At 36.5% G+C, this 9,604-nt stretch overlaps 1 pseudogene; it reads left to right on the top strand.

Moving 5' to 3' along the window:
- Window positions 1-3,758: 3,758 nt before the first annotated feature.
- On the top strand, window positions 3,759-8,322 carry LOC126732942 (uncharacterized; annotated as a pseudogene).
- The last annotated feature ends 1,282 nt before the right edge of the window (window positions 8,323-9,604 follow it).

The raw sequence follows: 9,604 nt of genomic DNA on the forward strand, positions 1-9,604 counted from the left end.
TCTTCAAGAATATCTGCCCTCTTACAACCCTTAGGGCTTACAACTCACTTAATATTTTGAGTACCCATAAATCCTTTCAAGAATATCTGCCCTCTTACAACCCTTAGGGCGTACAACTCACTTAATATTTTGAGTACCCATAAATCCTTTCGAGAATGTAACATGTATTAAACAAGGTACACAACTTGCAGAGTTGATCTCTTTGACAAGCTTAATAATATGGGATGAAGTGCTTATGGATCATAGATACGCATTTGAAGCAGTTGATAAATCCCTAGAAGATATCCAAGTCATCTGACAACCCAAGTAGATTGACGACCCTGAACATAGTCTCGCAAATATAAAACCCGCCTTCCACTAAAAGCTTGTGTATGTGGAAAGTCTAACACATGAGAGTCGTCATGTTGCTAATGAGTGGTCACATACCTATGGGTCGTCAAGTACCCTTCTTGACACCATGTGATACAATTTGCCCAAACAGTCATCATGTACTCAGGGGGTCGTCAGGTACCCTCTCTGACATTATGCGATACAATTCTCCTTGACAGTTGTCACATACCCAAGGGTTGTTAGGTATCCTTGTTGACACCATGCAATACAATTTGCCTTGACTGTTGTCACATACCCAGGGATCGTTAGATACCCTCCCTAACAGTCGTGACAATTATGTACTTTACCTTTTGAGTTCTTAAAGTCAAAGTACAATCAAAATCTAAGTTAGCTTCTAATTGTAATAATATAATTATACACCAATTATTCATTTTACTGCGAAATGACTCATTTATAATATTCAGTTCAAAAGTCGAGATGATTATCTTATCATTTCTAATATTGACTATTTCTAGTGCATAAGGACACGTTATATGCTAGTTCACCATCAACTACGGTAACATAACATTTGTAAAGCAATCTAAACAATAAAACTTCTATAATTAATATCTTAACTAGTCGCGGACCCACGCGTTGAGCTTGAAAATATTTTTAGGGTGATTTCATTAAATTTATTTTTTTACAATTTCGACTAATTTAATAAAGAATAATGTATTTTATAATTATATTTTCATTTATCAAACGAATAATCATAAATGTAATATATATTGTTATATATATATAAATATAATTTTTGTTGTACCGAAATGAAAATAATACAATCTTTTTTAAGAATCCAAAAGGTAAGTTAGCAAAAATATTTATTGTAGGGGCTAGGGCCCAAAATAATGTATTGGGTCTTGGGCTTTGTTCGAGGACACTAACAAGTCCAAGGAGGAGAATACGATCTAGATGATTCACATTACAAGTCTCATCAATGGGGGACAAAGGGAAGAAGGTCCGAGGAGGAACTCCTCCTCGGACACGGCAAACGTAGACCAGGTGTATACTCTAGCAATTGAGATGCGCCCCCTAAACACGTGAGACGGAAGAAAACTCAAAATATCTAAGGAAAAGTTGTCACCACCACATTAAATGCATTGCAGCTACTTTTCTAGCCGCATTAATGTGGAGAAGACCCCTGAACAGTGCTGTCTTGGCTGCCACAACTCACAGAGGGCTGAAAGGGGTGTCTGATGGTATGAGTACTCAAATGGGGATCCAGATGATCAACAAGTGTAAGGTCCAGATGATTAGAAAAGAGCTATATAATGTGGAAGAGCTCTTATGAAGAGGGGGGCAGAGAAAGAATGAGAGAGAATACTGTAGCATACTAAATAATCTTAATATTGTGATCTGTATACGTCAAATTTTGGTCTCCTCGGACCGAATGTCCTTTGGCAATAATGACTTTTATTTGTGTTTGATTGATTTTTAACTCCATGATAGCCGTTGTCCAACTCATCTAGACCTAGTTCTTTGACCCATACTCTACGAAATTCATTGTATTGGGCTTATTAGACCAGGATTCCATACGTTTGGGCTTGGGCTCCAAGTCTTGCCCCATAAATCCTCTGGAGAATGCAACATGTACATCAAACATGGTACACAACTTGCAGAGTTGATCTCTTTGACAAGCTTAAAAATATGAGATGAAGCACCTATGGATCATAGATGCACCGTTGAAGCGGTTGATAAATCCCGAAAAAATATCCTATCAATCAGTGATACAAGCCTAAAAAATACTCCATTTGGAGGAAATGCAATACTTGGAGGAGATTTCAGACAAATATTGCATGTTGTTTCAAATGGGAGAAGACAAGATATTGTATTGGGCTCCATCAATAGATCACATTTATGGAATTATTGTCAAGTTTTTCTCCTTACCAAAAACATGAGACTAATTGAAGAATTGACTACCACTGCATCAAGAAATAAAATCTTAGAATTTAAAAAATGGGTACTTAATATTGGATATGGGACTGTACCAGCCATTGCTAAAGATGGGGAAATTGAGGAGACATGGCCAATTTTACTTTGCTTTATCTCAAGTAACAAATCCGAAGAGTCAAAATATTTTAATAAAGAACAACAACAAAGAAAAACAACAATACACTAAAATAAAATATACAAAGAGGTATTCAATAATCTCTCAAAGGTAAAAACTACTTTTAACAATTTTTTTTTAAATTATTAATATTATCGTTAATGAAACTGCAAAATCACTTACAAAACTCTTTACTTATATTGCAGATCAATTTCATAAAAAATTTATATGCTAACAATTCAATACATATAACTACAAATGTCATTATAACACAATTGATATGTTAGAAGATAATTTTTTATTGAAGTGTCATTATTTTCTATTTGATGTTTGTTACACCAATGCAATTTATTCTCAAATAAAATATATATTTTATAAGTTTATGATAAAATAGTACTTAAATAGTATATTTTAAAACTAGGGTTTCTATCCTAATGAACACGTCATAGCATCAACATGACCTCATTTTCCTCGGCCGCAAAATGTATTATCTTACATCAAGTCTCATATTTTGCCTGGGCAAATTCCCATTGAGAAAACTTCTTAAAAGTTGTTCATAATATTTTACCTTCAGAGTAAGTTGAGTGCTATAAACATTTTTACAACTTTGTCATAACTTTGCTACGTGGTGAGTTGTAAGTAGTGGAAATAAGATAGTGGGTCCATGATTTTACCACTCACGAATTACCACCTAGCAAAGTTGTAGTAAAATTGTGAAAAAGTTTGTAGCACTAGACTTAATCTTTACCGTCCGCTCCCTTGTTGATTCCTTTGAAAACCAAAGTCAACTATACTACTATGGGTTATCTTTATTCCTTTACTCCATAATCTTTCATAGAGGCTGTTTGTGCAAGATAATTTTTGGGTAATTTTTGAAATTCAAGCAACGAAAATTGCCCAAAATTTTTATGCATGTGTGGAGAAGAGTTTCTTCAAATTTGAGGACTAATTTTAATATCTCTAAGAATTGGCTTAAAAGTCTGTTTGGTTGCTCAAAAATTAGAAGAAAATGAAGGAACCGTTAGAAATTTATATTATATTGATTTTTGTTTGGGAACAGAGTCTATTAGGTTATTTTGTTAAGACCTTCGTTTATGTTCATTATTATTATTATTATTTTTTTTGCATTTTCTTATATTTTGATATTTGCTTTTAATTTGCTTATTCTCTCAGGAGTTGGATAAAATTGTTAACGGATATATACAAAACGGTGTCGTTCCATATAATAACACAGTCACGTCTTATGTGACGGCAAACTAAAATTCTGTTTTAGTAGTCAGTTGAGTTACGATCTGTGATGATTATATATATATATATATATATATATATAGATAAAAACTGTTACACACACCCGCCTACAACACACAGCTTTGAACTCTTCAATGGCTTCCTCTACTTCAAATCCTCTCAATCTCATTCCAATTCTTCTAGACACTTCAAATTACATTCCGCGGAGGTATCAGATTACTTCCTATATAGATTGCTTGGGACAAATTCTTCAGGGATGAAACTGGAAAAGTAGTTACTGAGAGTCCAGAATACCCTAAATGGATTGCTTGGGACAAAAAAAAACTCCGCACTTTGATCGATCAAACCAATGTGTTGAATCTGGAGATGGAATTGTGATGAAAAGCAATGATTCAATTTGAAGTTTTCCTTCAACGGTTCAGGTTTGCGCCTATCACTCAGAAATGCCTCAATTGTGTCTCATACATTTGTTGAAATTTGCTTTGCTTTGCTTTGTTTTGTTTTAGGAGTTGGAATGGAGGTTACGGAGAATACAGAGTCTCTTACATTGGTAAATAGTAGTCATTCTGTAGGGAGATTAGGAAAATTGGCAATGGAAAATGTTGGTTGTTCGTTTCGTACCACTCCATCTAAGCCTAAGAGGCGTATGGTTTCTACTGTTCGCGATTTTCCACTAGGATGTGGACCTCTTGCTCATCGAATCCAGTCTTCCGAGGTTTTAGAAACTTTGGTTCCCGCAAAGGTGCTCGAGCAAAAACATGTGGTTCAATCTGAACCTGTTGAAATATGCTCACTAGTGTCGGAAGCTTTGAATAAGGTAGTGCTGAGTGAACCTGTGTCGAAGATATATGTGGTAGGTGCTTCTGCTTCGAAGGAGGAGATCGTTTCACCAAGTAGTTTAAAATCATGTTCACCATCTGATGTTTCCACTGGCGGCGGTTTGAAGAAGACTATGGCTAAAACTTTTGCTCCACGAAGAACAGTTTCAGCCATCAGAGACTTCCCGCCCTTGTGTGGAAGCAATGCTCCACGTCTTAGTAAGGAAGAAAGTCTGGAAGTGCGTGCTTCTATGAAGAACAAGAGTTTGTGTCAAGATGAGTCCGATATAGCTGACAGGCCCTTGGAAGAGATTAGAAAAGCTAATGTAAAGCAAATGGGAGAGGATGTTCAAGATGGAGATGCACAGAAGAGTGAATTATGGGGGAATGTTGCTTCTCTGAAGAACAAGAGTTTGTGTCAAGATAAGTCTGATATGTATGACAGGCCTGTAGAAGAGACTAGAAAAGCTGATTTAAGGCGAATGGTAGAGGATGTTCAAGATGGGGATGAACAGAATAGCGAATTATGGGGGCATGTTGCTTCTCTGAGGAACAAGATTTTGTGTCAAGATAAGTCTGATGTGTATGACAGGCCTGTGGAAGAGACTAGAAAAGCTGATTTAAGGCGAATGGTAGAGGATGTTCAAGATGGGGATGAACAGAATAGCGAATTATGGGGGAATGTTGCTTCTCTGAAGAGCAAGAGTTTGCTTCAAGATAAGTCTGATGTGTATGACAGGCCTGTGGAAGAGACTAGAAAAGCTGGTTTAAGGCGAATGGTAGAGGATGTTCAAGATGGGGATGAACAGAATAGCAAATTATGGGGGAATGTTGCTTCTCTGAAGAACAAGAGTTTGTGTCAAGATAAGTCTAATATGTATGACAGGCCTGTGGAAGAGACTAGAAAAGTTGATTTAAGGCGAATGGTAGAGAATGTTCAAGATGGGGATGAAAAGAATAGCGAATTATGGGGGAATGTTTCTATTATAACTGGAGACAAAATCAGGGCTAAATCTGATAGATGTGCTACTAAAGAAATCAGGAAGCAAGATGAATTTGGAATGGCTTATAAGGTGAAGGTGGAACAGGATGATACAAGAGAAAAGTGCACTAGGCCTTCTTCTCAAACTGAAAGTAATCAACATCAGTCTGACCACAAGTCCAAGACAGTTGTTAAAATAGAATCTAGGGACATTGGAGGATTGGAGGAAAAAAGGGGAAGGAGATTGTGGTTTATGAAAAGGATTCAAGTCTAAAGAGAAAGCTGTCTAATATATATGGTTATCAGATCCAATTGCAGGAGGATTTTGGCAGTTTGGAACCTGCGATGGAGAGTGCCATGGTGCAAGGTCTGATGGCTGTGCCACAGCGTTGTTGGAAGCAAGGTAAAGAGGTCTACAAACCATATACAGCTGGTGTTACAAGTCAAAGGATGGGAAACAAGCATAATTCTCTGCATCTTGGAAAATATAAGTCAGCTATCACAACAAAGGCTAAAGCTGAAGGTTCTGGAGTGAAGTTAAAAACAAGTAAGCCATCTATTATAGAAAACACTGCTAATCATGGTATAAGTAAAATGGTTAGTAGAGATAAGGGGGGTTCTCTTGAGGATGATGATGAATGTAAAGACTTTTATGTGGCTCCAAGACCATGTAGTTTTGGTGTAAACTTTCCACACTTTGAAAAGAGTGTTAAGTGTTAAACATCATGACAGTGATTGAATTACCCGAAGCAAAGTGAAGGAGACACTACGTCTGTTCCAAGCCATCTGTAGGAAGCTCTTGCAGGAGGATGAAGCAAATGGGAAGGAACGAGGACGTGGCAATAGGAGGTTCGATTTACAAGCATCAAAGATTCTTAAGGAGAATGGCAAATAAGTTAACACTGGAAAACAAATCTTGGGATCTGTCCCAGGAGTTGAAATTGGTCATGAGTTCCATTACAGGAGTGAGCTTAATATTATTGGCCTTCATCGCCAGATTCAAGGTGGTATTGATTATGTGAAGCATGATGGGTTGATCCTTGCAAGTAGCATTGTAGCATCTGGGGCCTATGCTGATGATTTGGACAATTCAGATTCCTTGATTTATACAGGTCAGGGAGGAAATGTGATGAGGTCATTTAAAGAACCTGAGGATCAGAAGCTTGCACGGGGAAATCTTGTTTTAAAGAGTAGCATGCAGGAAAAGAATCCTGTTAGGGTGATTCGTGGCTATGATTCAGAAGATGGAAAAACGTATGTTTATGATGGGCTATATTTGGTGGAGAAATGTTGGCAGGATTTGGGGCCGCATGGTAAGCTGGTTTTCAAGTTTCAGTTGGACAGAATTTCTGGTCAACCAGAGCTTGCTTGGAAAGAAGTCAAGAAGTCTAAAAAGTTCAAAATAAGGGAGGGTATCTGCGTAGATGATATCTCTCAAGGGAAAGAGTTGATTCCCATTTGTGCTGTGAACACCATAGATTATGAGAAACCTCCACCGTTTAAATACATAACTAGCATGATATATCCCAATTGGTGCCGCCCTCTCCCTCCTAAGGGTTGTGACTGTACCAATGGATGCTCAGATTCTGAGAAGTGTTTGTGTGCAGTCAAGAATGGAGGAGAAATCCCATATAATCGTAATGGGGCTATAGTTGAAGCAAAGCCCCTAGTCTATGAGTGTGGTCCTTCTTGCAAGTGCTCTTCTTCTTGCCACAATAGAGTTTGTCAACATGGTATCAAATTTCAGCTTGAAAATTTTAAAACAAAATCTAGGGGATGGGGAGTGAGATCCTTTAATTCCATCCCTTCAGGAAGTTTTATATGCGAGTATATAGGAGAACTCCTTGAAGAGGAGGCTGATCAAAGAACTGGTAACGATGAGTATCTATTTGACATTGGGAATAACTACAATGACAGCTCTCTTTGGGATGTACTCTCGTCCCTTATGCCTGATGCGCGCGCAAGTTCCTGTGAAGTTGTGGTGGGGGATAGTGGCTTCACTATTGATGCAGCGCAGTATGCCAATGTGGGGAGATTTGTCAACCATAGCATTTCTCCCAATTTGTATGCTCAAAATCTCCTTTATGATCATGAGGACAAAAGAGTTCCTCACATAATGTTCTTTTCTGCTGAGAACATTCCTCCCTTGCAAGAGCTGACATACTATTACAACTACACAATAGATCAGATTCGTGATTCGAATGGCAATATAAAGAAGAAAAGTTGCTTCTGTAGTGTTAGATTTATGGTTAAGTGATTAAATTCACCATTTCCTAACAGCTTAAACTTTTGGGACAATCGGTAATTTAACATGGTATCAGAGTAGGAGATCCCGAGTTCGATTCCTAGCTTTATTCTATCTCCCATTTAAAATGTTAAATTCCCATTTGTTGGGCCCCCACTTATTAAGGGGAAGTTTAGGCCCACAAGTGAGGGGGAGTGTTAGACTTATGATTAAGTGATTAAATTCACAATTTCCTAACAGCTTAAACTTTTGGGACAATCGGTAATTTAATATGTGGTTCCATAGAGTGTATTGATGCAGCGTAACTAGAGAAGGTTGGATTTATGAAGACCGTAAGTCATCAACAAGCTCCTGCCTCGACAAGGACTGTAAGTTACTTCTCTACCTCAAGGCTAAGGGTTGTGCCGCTGCTGATAAGGAAAATGTGACCAAGTTCACTGCTGAGGATATCATCCAGAATGTTGATTAAATCAGTGAAAACTAATAACCTTTGTCCTAGATTTCCTCTTTCTCGTTTGTATTTTTTGCTTTCAGATCCTATGTTTATTGGCCTTTTGAGTTTCTATCTATCTTTTATTTTCTTTTTTTAAAGTAAACTGACAGTTGTACAATGACAAAGCAGAAATGAGAAATGAATTCGCTCAGTATCATTTAGTTTTCATTGCTGTTATAGTGAAGCTTATGTCTTGAACAGTTTGCTTAAATTCATTTCGAAAATCAGGGGGAAAGGGGGAAATTTCACTCTCTTGAAATGATAAATTTATCATTTTTTTTTTTTTTGGTTTGGAATATTCCATGGAATATTGCATGATTTTTCATTACTGACATTGTAACTGTATTGTTTTTGGATGTTTGATCATTGGTTAGGACTACCATTACTACCTGAGAGCTTTTCTACTTTGTTTTTAAGAATAATTGCATTATAAAATTATGAGAAAGTCTAGGGATACAAATTTTTCTCAACGTTGCACCGCTGTCAGGCCAGCCTTCCATCGAGGTCCGGTTAAATTTTGATTTTGGGTCCTCCTTTTCAGTTTCTTTGATAAAATCTCTCTTTTCTTTTCTTTTTTTTTTTTTTTTTTTTTTTTTTTTTTGGTTTTTTATTTTAATTTGAACATTTGTGTTAGGTTCTAAGACTTTAGGAACTAATATATTAAAACTTCAATTTGTAATATGTTGGCAAACAATGATCAAAATATAGAGTCTAGGTTTAGGCTTGGTCAAAGTGTTGAACAAAATTTGCAAGGTTCGATCGATCGAAAATTAGATTCGATCGATCGAAATTCGTGCAGATTTTATTTTCTACAGAATTTCCAATTCAGTCCAAGTCCATATGATGTGTAGGGTTTTGTGTTTTGCTTCAAGAATAAAAGGAAAAATTCTAACTACGTTTTGTGAGTCTTTTGGAGACTTGTGTGTTGAATTTTTTGTGAGATCTAGAGATGTTTACCTTTATATACACACATAGAGTTGTTAAGATCAAGATTCACGTCAAGAACTTGATGACCTCTTCAGTTGCTGCATAAAGAACTTTTAATGAAGATCTGAAATCTTTGAGTGGAGTCTCAAAGTCACAAGTAGGAGAACTTATAGTTGCTATAGATCAAGGAAAGAAGTAGTCCGTAAACTCGGAGCTATCATGTGGTCGTGGTAGTAAGTTTTCTACTTGAGATAGCAATAGAATGTTAGTGGTCTAAGTTTTATTATAAAAACTTCAATTCTTTTATAGTGGATCTGTTTTACCATGAGTATAGTTAAGTTAAATCATTCCTAAGTTTTTTACCGGTTAGGTTTTCCTGGGTTATCATATTATTATGTTCTTTATATTTTAGCATTATTTACATGATATGATTTTATTGTGTTAACCTAGAATTGAATAATTTATTTAAGTAATC

This window comes from Quercus robur, chromosome 6 (assembly GCF_932294415.1).
Source record: "Quercus robur chromosome 6, dhQueRobu3.1, whole genome shotgun sequence".
NCBI lineage: Eukaryota > Viridiplantae > Streptophyta > Magnoliopsida > Fagales > Fagaceae > Quercus > Quercus robur.